We start from the raw sequence: 17,341 nt of genomic DNA, 5'->3' as shown, positions 1-17,341 counted from the left end.
AACTGGCTGAGCCACCCAGGCACCCCCAATTTTCTTGGTTTAAAAATGAAACTGGGGCTCCTCCTGGCTGGCTCAGTCAGTTAAGCATCAGACTTGGGCTCAGGTCATGATCTCGGGGTTTGTGAGTTCGATCCTTGCATTGGGCTCTGTGCTGATGGTGCAGAGCCTGCTTGGGATTGTCTCTCCCTCTCTCTCTGTGCCCCCTCTGTGCCCCCCCCGCCCCCCAGCTTGCACGTGTTCTCTCTCTGTTAAAAATAAATAAACGTTAGAAAAATTTTTTTAAATGAAGAAACTGAGGCCCAGAACAGGCAGGGGCCTGCCCGCTGGTTGGGAGCAGAGCTGTGGACCCGATTCCGTGCTGGGTTCTGCTGCTTCCACGTACAACGACTAGAGGGCTGGAGGCCAGGCCCAGGGCTGCTGGGCCGGTGGCTCGAGGGGGGCCCTGGAAATCAGCCTGCGCCTGGCATCTTCCACATCCACGCACGTCAGCGGGACACGCTGTCTGGGGTGAGCGGGACAGGCTGCCCGTGGGCGCCCCCACTCGCGCGGGCCCACCTGCTCCGTCAGGCCTGCTTGTGTTGGCCCGGGACAAAGGGTGTTTCGTACAGGCAGGCTTAATGAAGGCCCTGGAGACTTCTCCGGATGTGGAGCCCGGACCCGCGAGTCCTGTCGGTGGAAGTTAGCGCCTCTCGTGTGGAAGTGCCGGTGGAGCTCCGGCCGCAAAGCCTCCCTTTCTTTTAGTGCTGTCTACGGCTCCCTTCTCCTCTGCGCCTCGCGGACTAGATTTCACCTCGAAAACGAGCCCATTTGGCCCCGCCGAGGTGTGATGCCTATAAAAGCAGCCTTGTTAGAAATGCCTCATTCATTACCCCTGTTTTACTGCTCCGCCCGTGCCTTTTGTGGTCTCCCCTAGTTGGCAGGTAACAAAAAAACGCAGTAAATCTGTGGCCTTTCGGAGCCCGAGCCTGAGTGATACTTTCACGCAATTAAAGGAATACAGCTTCACAGACGTTGGTTGGGGGCCTGCTGTGTCCCAGGCACGGGGACCTGGAGTGACTGTGGCGAGTTCAGCTCACGAGGGCCACCTGTCGCCGGGATTTGGCTATCTGATGCCATCCTGAGGCCTCTGGAGTTGCTGGGTTGAGGTCCCTGGTGTGGTGTCGACCGGTGAAGGATCAGCATGTGTGGAAGGTCAACTTACTGCAGGGCCCAAGTCGAACTTCTGGGCCGGTCTTTGAGAGACGGTCGGGTCAGAGAGAGCCACCCCACGGGCTCCGAGCAGCTTTGGGTTCTCCCTCGGCAGTTGTGTGTCGGCCACTGTCCAGTGTGCCCTGTCCCCTTGTTCCCGGCCCTTCCTGGGCTCTGCCTGTTATCGGCTACAGGGTTGCATGGGCAGGAGGAGAGCATGGTGGGTGGATTTCCTCTGCCCTCTCGGCCTGCGGCCCCAATGGGCAGCTCTGTCCTCCTCCTCCTGCAGGCCCGTCGCTGGCCCAGGTGTTCCCCATCACCGAGCTCTTAGCGTCTCTTAACTGCCCACAGTTCCATAGGTGGCCCTTCTAGATACACCATCTCTCCCTGGCTGAAAGCAGAGAGGATGAGTGATAACTCACTTAAATGGTAAAACTTTTGTTTCTTTGTGAAAATGTCCTGGGGACACCTGGGTGGCTCAGTCGGTTAAGCAGCCAACTCTTGGTTTTGGCTCAGGTCATGATCTCACAGTTCATGAGTCCAAGCCCCACATCCGGCTCTGCGCTGACCGTGTGGACCCTGCTTGGGATTCTCTCTTTCCCTCTCTCTCTGCCCCTCCCATGTGTGCTCTCCCTCCCTCCCCTCCCCACCAAAATAAATAAATAAACATTAAAAAAAAAAAAGTTGGACTTAACTGGAAAGCAGCGTCATCGAGGGCCCCATGGGAGATCTTGCTGCATTGGGGCCAGACTTGATACAGGACCAAGATGAGTGGTTTCAAACCCAAATGCCTATGGGGCAGAAGGGATAGCACACCAGAGTCCAGCTGCAGAGTGTGTCCCCAGGTGATGAGGGCCGTGCCACTTGGCCCCAGCCAATTACTACCGTGTGGGAAAGAGTTTCCATTTACTCCAAAGCCAACAGGATATTTGATGTGAAATGTCCTGGTTTGTGAGTGTTAGCAACTAGTTCGAAATGAGTGGGCCAAATAAGATACATCCCCTGTGGGGTCATTTTGGCCTGTGGGTAGGCTAACTTTTGGCAGTGGGTGACCTGGATGTGTGTGGGGATGGGTAGGTTTCAGCAGTGTGCCATTAAACTATCAGCCCCTCAGGTCCAGTCCATTCATTGTGGGGTAACAGTGCTTGGGACTGGTGGCTGAGCCTCTCTGGAGAACCAGTAAGGCAGGGGTCTTGGGAACTCAAACTGGGATGCAGTGCTGTCCAGAGTGGAATCTGGACAAGTTAGGTGAGGGATGATCAGACTGCAGCAGGGTCAGGAGGGCTGGGCCAGAGGCACCTGCATGGGGGACCCACCGGGTGAGGAGGAGAACAAGTATTTCAGACCCTGCCCTACTCTGTACTGGTGCTCCGAATAAAAGTCCACCCGGCAGTTGCCAAATGAGCAATCCCTACCTTAACTGAGGTCAGGACCAAAACTGGTCCTGCTCTTCCAGGAGTGACATCTTTTGATTATAAAGATCTGCTGCACTGTGTGCTTTCATCACCTGCGTGAAGTCCACGTGAAATTGGCTCTGAATATTTTGTTTGGAAAATACTGCTAATAAGCATTGGGTTGCTTCATATAAATTCCATGAGAGTTAGAAGAACATCAGCTCCTGTTTCCTTGAGAGCATTTAACTGGGAATGGGACACCCATAAAAAAGAGCGTATAGTCCATGTCTTTGTAGACTCATTTTCTGATCTGCCCGCTTCCGGTTGCCTAGCAACGGACAGTGTTATGACTGAAGCACAACTAATTCGATTATTTACAATGAGGCACATGTTCTCTGAGATAGGAAACCTTTATAAGTTAAGATCAGTTATTTGGCGTTCCTTGGGAAAAGGAGCACCAAAACACAAACAGATGACAATCAATATTTTAATACATCCATCACTGAATTTTCACCCGGTGGATCTTGTTAGGTGGGTAAATATAGCAGATAAAGACGAGTGATGGGGTGAAGTGGCTGTACTGTGACGTGACACAGAATCCAGTATGCCTCTGATCTTCGTTGCCCTTCCTGTAGCAGACGTTACAGTATGTTAAGTAACCATACAGCAGCCACTCCTGTGTATTTACACTGAATATAAAAGTAAGCATTCATCTCTCCAGAAGTTGGGATACTGGTATTTTTTGGACATTAGTGAGTAATATTGAGTCTCATGGACTCTAGTTATTCTTCAGTGTTGCGAGGGCTGGTTACTATTTGCGTTTTTCAAAAAAAAATCAACGTCAGGTATAAGTTAGATTTAAGAAGATGCACTCATTTCAGTGTAAGGTTTGATACATATATATGCCTGAGTCACCATCATTACAATCATGCTATAGAGTGTTCCAGTATCCTCCAAGATTCCCTTGTTCTCTTCCTCAGTCAGCCCTCATCCACTCCGCACTCCCGTACCCAGTGTCAGCAGTCACGGATCTGCTTTCTATCACTGTAGGTTAGATTGGTCTTTTTTGAAGTTCTACCTGAATAGAATCCTACAGTAGTACATACTCTTCTCTGTCTTTTCTTTTTTAAAAATCAGAATTATGATTTGGCAGAATATAGCATCCATTCTTGATAAAAACCCTCAACAAAGTAGGTATAGATGGGACATACCTCAACATCATAAAGGCCATATATGAAAGATTCACAGCTCATATGATCCTCAATGGGGAAAAACCGAGACCTTTTCCTCTATGACAGAAACAAGACAGGGATGTCCACTCTCATCATTGTTATTTAACATAGTACTGGAAGTCCTAGGCTCAGCAATCAGACAACAAAAAGAAAAGGCATCGAGAGGCGCCTGGGTGGTTCAGTCGGTTGAGCGTCCGACTTTTGCTCAGGTCACGAACTCACGGATCATGAGTTCGAGCCCTGTGTCAGGCTCTGTGCTAACAGCTCAGAGCCTGGAGCCTGCTTCGGATCCTGTGTCTCCTCTCTCTGTTGGCTCCCGCTTGCTCTCTCTGTCTCTCTCTCTCTCTCTCTCTCAAAAATAAAGGCATCGAAATTGGGAAGGAAGAAGTCAGACTTCCACTGTTTACAGATGACATGGTACTCTATGTAGAAAACCCAAAAGACTCCACCAAAAAATTGCTAGAACTAATACATGAATTCAGCAAAGTTGCAGGATATAAAATCAATATATAGAAATCTGTTGCATTTCTTCTATACAACAACAATGAAGCAGCAGAAAGAGAAATCTAGGAATTGATCCTATTCGCAATTGCACCAAAAACAATAAGATACCTAGGAATAAGCCTGGCCAAAGAAGTGAAAGATCTGTACTCTGAAAACTATAGAACACTTATAAAAGAAATTGAAGAGGACACAAAGAAATGGAAAAGCATTCTATGCTCATGGATTGGAAGAACAAACATTATTAAAATATCTATACTACCCAAAGCAACCTACACATTTAATGCAGTCCCTACCAAAATACCACCAGCATTTTTTGCAGAGCTAGAACGTACAATCCTAACATTTGTATGGAACCACAAAAGACCCCGAATAGCCAAAGCAATCCTGAAAAAGCAAAGCAAAGCTGGAGGCGTCACGATTCTGGACTTCAAGCTATATTACAGAGCTATAATCATCAAGGCAGTATGGTACTGGCACAAAAACAGACACACAGATCAATGGAACAGAATAGGAAACCCAGAAATGGACCCACAACTATGTGGTCAACTAATCTTTAACAAAGCAGGAAAGAATATCCAATGGAAAAAAGACAGTCTCTTCAACAACTGGTATTGGAAAAACTGGACAGCAACATGCAGAAGTACGAAACTGGACCACTTTCTTACACCATACACAAAAATAAACTCAAAATGGTTGAAAGACCTGTGAGACAGGAAACCATCAAAATCCTAGAGGAGAACACAGTAACCTCTTTGAGCTTGGCTGTAGCAACTTCTGACTAGACACATCTCTGGAGGCAAGGGAAACAAAAGCAAAAATGAACTATCTATCGGGACTTCATCAAGATAAGAAGCTTCTGCATGGAGAAGGAAACCATCAACAAAACTAAAAGGCAGCCTATGAAATGGAAGAAGATATTTGCAAATGACATATCTGATAAAGGGTTAGTATCCAAAATCTCTGAAGAACTTAATCAAACTCAACACCCAAAAAACAAATAATCTAGTTAAGAAATGGGCAAAGGACATGAACAGACATTTTTTCCAAAGACATACAGATGGCTAACAGATGCATAAAAAATGCTCAATGTCACTCATCATCAGGGAAATATAAATCAAAACTACAATGAGCTATCACCTCACACCTTTCAGAATGGTTAAAATTAACAACACAAGAAACAGCAGATGTTGGTGAGGATATGGAGAAAGGGGAACCATCTTACATTGTTGGTGGGAATGCAAATTGGTTCAGCCACCCAGGAAAACAGTATGGAGGTTCCTCAAACAGTTAAAAATAGAAGTACCTGATGATCCAGCAATTGCACTACTAGGTATTTACCCAGAGGGTACAAGAACGCAGAGTCAAAGGGGCACATTCACCCCATTGTTTATAGCAGCATTATCAACAATAGCCAAACTATACAAAGAGCCCAAATGTCCCCATCAACTAATGAATGGATAAAGAAGGTGTGGTGTATGTACACACACACACACACACACACACACACACACACACACACACTGGAATATTACCCAGCCATCAAAAATAATGAAATCTTGCCATTTGCAATGACATGGGTGGAGCTAGAGTGTATTATACTAAGTGAAATAAGTCAGTCACAGAAAGACAGATACCCCATGATTTCACTCATATGTGGAATTTAAGAAACAATGCAGATGAACATGTGGGAAGGAAGGAAAAAAAGAGAGGGAAACAAACCACAAGAGACTCTTAATGATAGAGAACAAACAGGGTTGCTGGAGGGAGATGAGTGGAGGATGGGCTAGATGGGTGATGGGCATTAAGGAGAGCACTTGTAATGGGCACTGGGTGTTATATGTAAGTGATGAATCACTAAATTATATGTATTAACCAGCTAGAATTTATTTTTTTTAATGTTTATTTATTTTTGAGACAGAGAGAGACAGAGCATGAGTGGGGGAGGGGCAGAGAGAGAGGGAGACACAGAATCTGAAGCAGGCTCCAGGCTCCGAGCTGTCAGCACAGAGCCCGACACGGGGCTTGAACTCACGGACCGTGAGATCATGACCTGAGCTGAAGTCGGACGCTTAACCAACCAAGCCACCCAGGCGCCCCCTACCCGCTAGAATTTAAATAAAAACTTGAAAAAAACCCGCAGCATTATGGTTTTGAGATTCATCCATGTTATTGCCTATGTGACTAGTTCAATCCTTTTAATTGCCAAGTAGTGTTCCATTGTATGGATAAGCCTTAACTTACTTATTCATTTACCTGTTAGTAGACATTAGGGTAGTCTGTAATTTTTGGCTATTGACCATTCATGTACAAGTGTTTTTGCGGACACGTGTTTTTATTTCTCTTGGGTAAACACTTAGGAGTAGAATTGCTGAGTCATACGGTAAGTGTATGTTTAATTTGAAAATAAACTGCCAAATTGTTTTCCAGAATCACGGTACCATTTTATATTTGCATAAGCAATCTCTGACAGTTCCCAGTTATTTCACTTCTTTGCCAAAAGTAGATATTGTCAGAATTTAAAATTTAACCATTCTAGTGGGTGTGTAGTGGTAGTTCATTGTGGTTTTAATTTGCATTTCCCTGGTGACAAACGATAGGAAGCAGTTTTTCATGTACTTATTGACCAACGGGTATTTTCTTTTGGGCAGTGTTCAAATCTTTTTGTTGATGTTGTGTGTTGAATTTTTTTCTCTTATAATTCTGATTTAAGAATGCTTATTTATAGATTCAAATCTTTTATCAGATATATATACTGAGAAGAGTTTCTCTCAGTCTGTTGTTTACCTTTTCATTTTTTTAACATTATCTCTTTTTTTTTTTTTCAACGTTTATTTATTTTTGGGACAGAGAGAGACAGAGCATGAACGGGGGAGGGGCAGAGAGAGAGGGAGACACAGAATCGGAAACAGGCTCCAGGCTCTGAGCCATCAGCCCAGAGCCTGACGCGGGGCTCGAACTTACGGACCGCGAGATCGTGACCTGGCTGAAGTCGGACGCTTAACCGACTGCGCCACCCAGGCGCCCCAACATTATCTCTTAATGAGCAGCAGTTCTTAATTTGAATGAAGTCCAGTTTATTATTTTCGTCTTGTATGGTTCATGCTTTTGATTTATCTGAGAAGGGCTTTACTTTTCCCAAGGTCAGAAGTTTTTCTCATTCGTTTCATTTTGGAAGTTTCATATTTGGGTCTGCAGTTCATTTCAAGTTTTGGAAGGTATAAGGTATAAGGGTCAAGGTTATTTTGTTTGTTTTGCATATGGATGTTCAATTTTTTCAGTACCATGTATTGAAAGATGATCCTTTTTCAGGTGAATTACCTTGGTGCTTTTGTCAAAAATCTATTGAATATGTATGTGTGGCCTTATTTCTGGCCTCTATTCTGTTTCGATTATCTGTGTCTGTAGGCTAATACCACACTGATTTGAATCCTGCAGTTTTAGAATAAGTCTTGAAATCACATAATGTAAGACTTCCAAGTCTTTTCTTCCCAAAATTCTTTTGGCCATTCTAGGTCTTTTCCATTTCTGTGCAAGTTTTAAAATCAGCTTATTAATTTCTACAAAAAAAAAAGATGGGATTTTGATGGGATTGTATTGCATCGATCAATTTGGAGAAGAATTGACATCTTAACAGTATTGTGTCTTCTGATCTATGAACATGGTATATCTCTTCAATTATTTAGGGCTTTAAAAATTTAATTCAGTAGTGTTTTGTAGTTCTGACACATATTTTAAATTATCCCTAAATGTTTCAGATCTATTGACACCATTGAAAATGGTATTTGAAGGGGCGTCGGGGTGGCTCAGTCGGTGGAGCGTCCGACTTCAGCTCAGGTCACGATCTCACGGTTCGTGAGTTCGAGCCCCGCGTCAGGCTCTGGGCTGATGGCTCAGAGCCTGGAGGCTGCTTCCGATTCTGTGTCTCCCTCTCTCTCTGCCCCTCCCCCATTCATGCTCTGTCTCTCTCTGTCTCAAAAAAATAAACAAACATTAAAAAAAATTAAAAAAAAAAAGAAAATGGTATTTGAAAAAAAAATTCATATTCTCAGTACTAATTGCTAATATATAGAAATACACCCAAGTTTTGTGTATCGACCTTGTATTTTGCAACCTTGCTAAATGTGCTTACTAGTTTAGTACTTTTTTTTTTTATAGGTTCCTTGGGGATTTCATGTTGTATGCAACATGTCCCAAAAAAAAGAAAGCTATATTCACCTTCCTTGAGAATGGCTAGTGTTTCCCCACTGCTGTGGCTAATTCAAAGGGCCAAGCATATATGTAACTATAAAACATTCAGATTTTGGTTTCACCTGAATTGCATTCATTTGGGTTGAAATCTTGGGAAAGGTAAGTACTAAATTCTTGTGGTTCAAATGTTAAAAGAATAATATCAGAAGGTTTTTATGAATTTCATTGTGGTGAAATTTGATAGCATTTGTTTTGTTTTCAATAGGACTGACTTGACTTTCAAAGATTTCAGATTTCTTTTTGAGGCTTGTGTATCCATATCAAGACCATCTCTTATCAGTGCTTTTTTTTGATTTTACCTCTTGGGATACAAACACACATTTATACATGTCTACATCTATACGTATCTACATCTATATATCTATATCTATTTCTATATCTATCTGTAACTTGTGGAGTTTTGATAAGGACTTTAACGTGCATTTATATGGTGAATGCTTACTAAGCATGGACTATTTGCCAGATCTCGTACTGGCTGCCATGGATACAGTTGGGAGCAAGACTGAAATGTATGTATGCTGTCTTTATGGAGCTTACATTCTAGCAAGACAGTGGGACGTTGAATAAATGGTTATACAGATTATGGAATTACAACTTGATAAGTGCTGTAAAGTCACTGTTTATGAATAAGAATTCTAGCCTAGATTGGGAGGATCTGTGGGTCGGAAAAGACTTCCCTAAAGAAGTGACATTTAGCTACATTCTGGTCATTGAATTCAAAAAGGTAGGTTTGGGGGTGGCATTTCCACACTGCCTTAGTGGTCCTTAGTAGACTTAAGCCAAGAATCACGGATTAATTCTTTTTTCCTACGTGTGTTAGCAGCTACTTCCACAGCTCTTAAATCATGGTAACTTGAGTGCATCTGAGAGGATGTATCAGGCAAATTTGCATCCAACAGGTAGTAATTTTGATATGTCTTGTAACCAGAATTTTATTCTCCTGTCCAGGGATGATGGACTGTGTGTACTCAGTTTTACTTGATGGCGTAAAGTTGCATTTGTCTATCGTGAATATAAATATTTAGGAGATTTATAGGTAGTATACAGTTATCTTTCTTAAGATGTTACAGGTCTCATTTTATATCTTTTAGATTATCTTTATTCTGAGTAATATATTTGGCTCTGAGTAAGTCCTGAAAGATTACGTGAAAGAGGCATAAGAACAAAAACCCATGTTCCTTGCTTGCGTCAATTTATTTTGCACGTTTGTGTATCTCAAGTATTGGTTTCAGAAACAAATAATTTGGAATATCACTTTAGTAATTAGTAGACATAACAGTGATAATGTAATTCCTTGAGAATCTGGCTCCCAACTTGTAGGCAAATAAGAATAAGTGGTTAAATTTAATGAGCCACGTTGACCTACTTGGCCAAAGGTTATGTATATTTGAATAGTTTGAATGAATTTTTTAAGCACGTGTCATACTAGGTTTTAGTTGTGTGTATGCATACCTGTATTTCCTCCTCTCTTTATTCTGTGGTACTATTTTTGAGAAATAGTGGGTGCTCCATATGTATTTCTTAGATGAATGATGTGTGGGTGGCCAGTTGAATAATTCACTCCAGAGGAGATTCCCTGCTTTGTTCCATTCTAAGTGTTACCTGGTGCCAACCGTTTCTTTTTGGTTTCCTCGACTTTGAATGGAGATTTACGTTGCCTCCAGCTGCTGGATCACCACTTAACCCTCTGCTTGAATTAACGAAAACTGCAGTTAGTTAAATACTTGCTTTCCAGATTATTTTCCCTTTATTTTTGTGACTTAACCTATTCACGCATACGTATGTTTAGCCTTTGTGGTGCACTTGTGACATCCTGCTGACCTGGGGAATGTGAGGAAGGCAATACCTTAAGGGCATTGACCAAAGTTTAAGGTGTTGGTTATAACTAATGAGGTTTGGAGCTATCTCAGTTCAGGCTGCTAAAACAGAAGTGCGTAGACCAGGTGGCTTATAAACAACAGACATTTATTTCTGACACTTCTGGAGTCTCCACGTCTGAGATGAAGGTGACAGCATGGTTCGTTCTGGTGAGAACCTACTGTTGGGGTGCAGAGAGCTGTCTTTTTGCTGTGTCTGTGGTTGGTTGGAGTGGGTGAGCGATCTCTGGGGTTGCTTTATGTATATGTATGTATATGTATATGTATATGTATATGTATATGTATATGTATACATATGTATATACCTATGTAGTTTTTTAAGTTTATTAATTTAGTTTTGAGAGACAGAGAGAGTATATGTACAGGCGTGCAAATAGGGGAAGGGCAGAGAGAGGTTGAGAGAGAGAATCCCAGGCGGGCTATGCACTGTTAGTGCAGAGCCTGATGCAGGGGTTGAACTCACAAACCATGAGATCATGATCTGAGCGGAAATCAGATGCTTAACTGACTGAACCATAAGAACCACTCCCATAACCCATTCAGGAGGACTCCCCCCTCATGACCTCATCACCTCCCAAAGGCCACCACCACCTGATGTCATCACCTTGGCGATTTCAATTTCAACATGAATTCTAGGGGGACGCAAATGTTTAGTCCATAACTGGGGGTTACCTTAGTATGTTTTTTATTCATTCATTCTGTCTTCTTTCTCCAGTAGAATTTGTATCAAAGAAATAATAGTGAACAGGGAATACTGTGTTTAAAATTTATCTTGGTTCTTTGTGCAGAGGTGGAAGGTCAGGGTTATCGCTTCTGGTAGCTCACATCAGCTTGCCCTCTTCCCACAACTTTTCTGGTGCTTGTTCGAACAGAATCACTTCCTGTTTTGCATTGCTCCTGGGCACATTGCTTTTCCCTCTGGAACTGTCCTCCGCTGTTCTGTACTCCTCTTGCTGTCCTTCCCCCTGGCTTGTGAGCTCATAGGCCAGGACTATCCTGTTTTCCATCTTTATGTCTCCATAGGGGCCTCATTTGCAGGAGGTCAGTAACTTTATATGTCCCCTCAGCTTCCTCGGTACCTATTCCACATAGCTCTGTGGCTGAGTGTGGCTGGATAAAAGCACAAAATTGTGCCAACGGTTCACTCTAAATTGAGAAACAGTAACCTGGAGCGGACCCTGAACACTTGCAGTTGCTCATTCTATTTTCCCTGCTTCCTTCATTTTCTCCCTCTGCCTTCTCAAGCCTCCTTCTTCCTTTTCCCTCTTAGCTGATGATCTTGCCTGTTATTTATGAGAAAAATAGAAGGAATCCAAAGATGATGTCGACAGCTTTCGGCCCAGGACTCCTACCTGCCTCCCTGCAGACTGGGAGCAGAGTGCTGGCAGTGTAGATGAGTTCCCAGGGCTGATCTGGATGGCTGTGTGGCAGGCAGGGGTGAGGGAGGGCTGCGACCCAGTGGGGGAGCAGGCTGGGTGTCTCCATCGGGGATGTGAGCCCTGTCCATCCCGGTGGGGGAGGGCTCCGCCCCTGAGGCCGACCTCTCTGCTTGAGCATTAGGATCCAGTCCTCACCTGTTCACCTGTTACCTTTCTGGATAGGACCATTCTCGTCATCATTAAAAAAACGTGCTGTTACTTCTCACATTTAACCAAACCATACCTGTTTGGACCCCCTTCCTCCCTGCAGCCACTGCCCCAGTCTGCTTTTCCTCTTGAGGAAACTCCTTGCCAGAGTTTTGTTCTTGGAGCTGAAGTCGGACGCTCAACTGACTGAGCCACCCAGATGCGCTTCTCTCCTTCCCTTATTAACATCAGGTGTTGCCTGCATCCAGTGGGCTCTGTCTTGAGGAGCCCAGTGGTTACGGCTCAGCCCTCTTCTTACTGCCCTAGCGTCATCCTCGTGCCTTCTTGCCACCTGTGAAACTGGGCCCCAGAACTCACAGGGCACCCCCCTCTACCTACACACACACATGGACACTTGATTTTCCTTTGCCTTCTCGTCTCCCTGATATCTAAGCACTGACACCTTAGTTGTGGGTTGTATTTTGTCCCCCCCAAAAGGTACATTGACGTCCTAATCTCCAGAACCTGTGAATGTGACTGTATTTGGAAATAAGGTCTTTCCAGACGTAATCCAGTTAAGATGAGGTCACTAGGGCTGGCCCTAATTCAATATGGCTAGTGTCCTTATAAGAAGAGGACAAGAGAGATGGACACATAGAGGGGAGCCAAGGATTGCCAGCAACACCAGAAGCTGGGAGAGCAGCCTAGAACAGATTCTCCCCTAGAGCTTTCGGAGGGAGTGTGGCCCTGCCGACACTTGATTTTGGACTTCCAGCCTCCAGAATTCCGAGAGAATAAATTTCTGCTGTCTAAGCCCCCCCGGTTTGTGACACTTTGTAACGGCAGCCCCAGGGGACCAGTGCAACCACTCTTTTCATCCACAGTAACTTCCTCATTGCTTTCAGCCTGTCTCCTGGCTTCAAATTATCATCCATAGTCTGGAGTTTCCCAAATTGATGTCCTCGGTGTGGACCTCTCCCCTAACTCCCTGACTCACGTGTCCCAGTGCATTTCCCAGTGCCTGTCTCAAACGTGCCGTGCCCGGAGCTGGCTCTTCCCTTCCAAACCTGTCCTTTCCTGCCCTTGCTATTTCCAGTGGTAGCTCTGTTCTTCCAGGTGGTCAGGCCAGAAATCTTGCAGAAATAAGCCTTTATTTCCTTGTTTTGCAAATAAAGCTGGCTGAATTGGTTGCTTGGGCTCATTTTTGACTCCCCATTTCTGCTGACATCCTAAATGTGATCTCTCTGCCAATCTTATAGCCGCTATCCCAGAGTCCCTTCTCACATGCCCACTGTCACACCTGTCTAGGGGCTGTCGTCACCCTCCCGGGAACTTCAGAGGCTTCCTGACTGGTGTCTGCTTCCGTGTGTTTGTGTCCCTCAGGTTGCTGAGCGAGTGCTCCTGCTGTGACTCTGCCGAGTGGGTTACCACGCGCCCTTCTTCAAAGCCCCCAGGGCTCCTCGTTGGCCCCGGGCCCCATAGCGGCCCTGAAGCCTCTGCATGGTGTGGGTGCTGCTACCCTTTGCCCTCTGAGCTCCTTGCCCTCCTCCTGGCTTGTTCTGCGTCCCGTAGGCACTTCCCTACCCCCTCATGCTCCCTTGGGGCCTCTGCTTCTCCTTGGAATCCTCTATATAAACAAAGGATAGCGGGGTGCCTGGGTGGCTCAGTTGGTTAAGCGTCTCAGCTCAGGTCATGATCTCTCAGTTCGTGGGTTCAAGCCCCGCGTCGGGCTCTGTGCTGACAGCTCAGAGCCTGGAGCCTGCTTCAGATTCTGGGTCTCCCTCTCTCTCTGACCTTTCCCCACTCATGCTCTGTCTTTCTCAAAAATAAACTAAAAAATAAGAAAAAATAGAGAAGAGTGATTGTATACGTTAATAATATACAATTAATAGTATGTATATGTTGCATACAATTAGTAACATAATGTATGGGTTGTATATAGTTAATAATATAATATATACATTGTATACAATGAGTAATGTAATTCCTTCCTCCCTCCCTTCCTCAAGTCCGTCCCGTGTTTGTCTGCCCTCCCTACGATGTCTTATCTCTGAACTACTTCTCTCTCTTCTCTCCTTGGCACTTAGGACAATCTAATGTTCTATGTCTTGTGCTGATGGATTTGAAAAATTAACTGGTTCCTGTTCTAGAATATAAATAAACCTTATGAGGATGGGAACTTTGGCCCCTTGGTTCACTGCCGAATCTTAGAACCTCGGAGAACGTCTGCCATGTGGTAGGCGCCCCGTAAGATCGTAATATTTGTTGGATGAATGGATTGACAAAACATTTTAGTGGAATGTGCTATTTTTATAATAGTTAATGTTTATTTTACCATTTGTGTGTGTGTGTGTGTGTGTGTGTGTGTGTGTGTGTGTGTGTATTTGCTTTCTTTTTTACTTTTAATTATGATAGTTTTAAAACCTGGAGAATAGAGAGGATAGTGTAACAAGTACCCCACATATGCATGATCTAAATTTAACCGTTATTAGTATTTTGCCTTTTTTGCTTCATCTAATTTGGGGCTAAATTACAGACATTGTGACACAGGCACTTTTCTAACATTAAGGACATACCATTAACATGCCTACTGAACCTGACAGTGAATCTTTGTTATTTGATACATTCTGTCCATATTCAAATTTCCTCATTGTCTCAAAATGTCTCTTCCAGCTGGATTGTTCAAACCAGACTCTGGTGAAGAGCCACTCATTGTATTTGATCAGATCTTCTTCTTCTTCTTGTTATCTTTTTTTGAGAGAGAGAGCGTATGTGTGAGCACACGCATGGGCGGGAGGGGGGCAGAGGGAGAGACAGAGAATCCCAAACAGTCTCCACACCCAGTGCAGAGCCCAGTGCGGGGCTTGATCCCACGAACCGGGAGATCATGACCTGAGCTGAAATCAAGAGTCCCGACACCTAACAGACTGAGCCACTCAGGCGCCCCTCTTTTTTTTTAAATAATAAAAACCCACTGAGAATTCCTGGGATGGTGATTATCGCCCCCCATCCTGAAGGGAGGAACCAACACTGTAGGAAATCACTCAGAAGTCACACAGTCCCAACACCTCTGGCCAAAACAAGAAGGAGAAAAATCATTCCCCTGAGTATTGGTCAGGCTTTGTTCATCCAAGAAGGGTTGGGAGGACAGACACAGAAGGGACCCTCGCGTGACACTGGGGGTGGGATGGTGGTGTGCTGGACCCCAAGCTGGCTTCTTCACAAGCTGGGGGAGACACAGATCCACTTCTTCTCTGGGGTTGGAGTTCTTGGTCACCGGGCTCATTTCTTACCCTTCATGAGGCTGTCACTGCCCCAGGGAAAATTTCCATTCTGTAGGTCCAAGACAAGTTTGTCAGTAGTGAGGTAGATACAGTTCTATGATGAAGCCATCATCTGGGAGATGTTCTGGGCTGCCCAGACTTTGTGTGGTCTGATACAGCCAGGGTTCCTGCTCAGGGCTTCTTCAGGGTGAGCAGGTTGGGGTCAAGGGTTCACACAAGGTTTGGTCTCAACCCCTGTTCCCATCCTTACTCCTCTCGCCCTTCTTTGGGCTGTCAGATCCAAGGTTATGCTCAGATAGCTCATGCCCGGTCCCACTTTGGTCCCCACCTGTGGACCCGCTTGCAGGCAGCTGCTGTATTTGGTCGTATCTTCTACGTCTCTCTTCCTCCAGACGGGGTCTCCCCCTCTCTTCTCTCACCCCCTCTCTTGCCTTTTTGTGCCCTGTGACACTGACTTGCGGATCACTGTTTTGTGAAATGTCTCACCTTCTGGATTCTTCTGATTCCTTCCTTCCAAAGCTGTTGAACTTGTTCCTCTATCCTATGTATTTTCTGTGAACTCAAGTGAGTTTCAGTGGTCTGTTTGAATCGAGTTGAATAATCTTTTATCTTCGAAGCTACTTCTCTGTGGCCACGTGCAGCTTTGGGACATACCCTCGTGTTACCAGAGGGGTACTTTTCCTCTTTTGAAAGGCCTAGCGTTGGCATGAAGATAGCATAAGAGCCAGGATCTGTGTTTACTGTGACAATTTGATTTTAATACGTTTGGTGTTGACCTCTTGGGGTGATGACTCCCTCGACCCATAGTTCCCTGGTACCCCACCATGGAGGGAGGCCTGTGGGCCCTCCAGGGCCCAAGAGGAAGTTGCGGCCTCTTGGGAGGCTCTAGGGCCCCTGCTGGTTTCAGGGGTAGAATGGAGAGCTTTGTTCTGGGTTAGGCGGGGTTTCTGGTAGGCTCTACTTCACCGCTCCCCCACCCCCACCCCCACCCCCGAGGCCCACATTTGGCAAAGAGAAAGCACGTGTTGGGTTTCCCATTATCTTCCCGTGTGAAAGTCAGGTCTCCCCTGCTGGTGACCTGTCAGTGGCTGGTGGTGGTCAGCTTGTCCAGGAGAGGAGTTGACGGTTCTCCAGAGGCAGAGAGCAAATGCTGTTGTCTCAGTGCCTGGTCTTCTGTGACTGCTTTCACCTGGCTTTTTATGGTATTTCCCCAGCTAGGATAATGAATTTCCTTGAGGGGCAAAAGTAGAAAGCTGTAAATTTTCTGCAGAATGTATAGACTAGAGGATTACTAATGAATTCTAGAGCTGGAGAAGACATCTAAGGATTTAAGATATTATGTAGGATAGAAAATTTAATAATGAGCTGTATTTATTTCTTTGGGTCCTGGCTTCTAAACAGTTTACAGGTTACCCTTAAACAACATGGGGATTAGGGGAGCCACCTGCCCCCCAGTGCGGTCAAAAATCCACAGCATATACCTTTTGGCTCCCCCAAAACTTAACTACTGTAGCCTACTGTTGAAGCCTTACTGATCACATAAACAGCCAATTAGCATGTGTTTTGTGTGCTATATGTATTATATACAGTATCTTTACAATAGGGCAAGCTAGAGAAAAGGAAAAATTATTAAGGAAATCCTAAGAAAGGGAAAATACATTTATAGCACTGTACGGCATTATTTTTTTAAAGTTTTATTTGTTTACATAATCTCTACACCCAACGTGGGGCTCTAATTCACAACCCTGAGATTGAGTCGTATGCTCTTCCGACAGAGCCAGCCAAGTGCCCTAGCACTGTATTGTGTTTATCGAAAACAGCCTGCATGTGAGTGGACCCATGCGGTTCATAACCCACGTTGTTCAAGAATCCACTGTATTTTTATAGCGTAAACATACTTCGTGGACTTATTGTCGATTGTGTGGTAGCACAGATGTTTGGAATATGTTACTTTAGCTGTTACTGGTTGTGATTTAGGAAGTACTTCTATTACCAAAATGGCATTTTATTTTTTTTTATTTTTATTTATTTTTACTTTTTTTTAACGTT

General features: G+C 44.6%; 1 protein-coding gene across 9 annotated transcripts in view; it reads left to right on the top strand.

Annotated features, from left to right (window-relative positions):
* Positions 1-17,341, top strand: part of HLCS (holocarboxylase synthetase) — a 236,052-nt gene that overhangs the window by 62,314 nt on the left and 156,397 nt on the right. The window lies entirely within an intron of this gene.

Source organism: Prionailurus viverrinus, chromosome C2 (assembly GCF_022837055.1).
Source record: "Prionailurus viverrinus isolate Anna chromosome C2, UM_Priviv_1.0, whole genome shotgun sequence".
NCBI lineage: Eukaryota > Metazoa > Chordata > Mammalia > Carnivora > Felidae > Prionailurus > Prionailurus viverrinus.
Note: the sequence above shows the minus strand (reverse complement) of the source record. Positions and strands in the feature narration are given on the sequence as shown.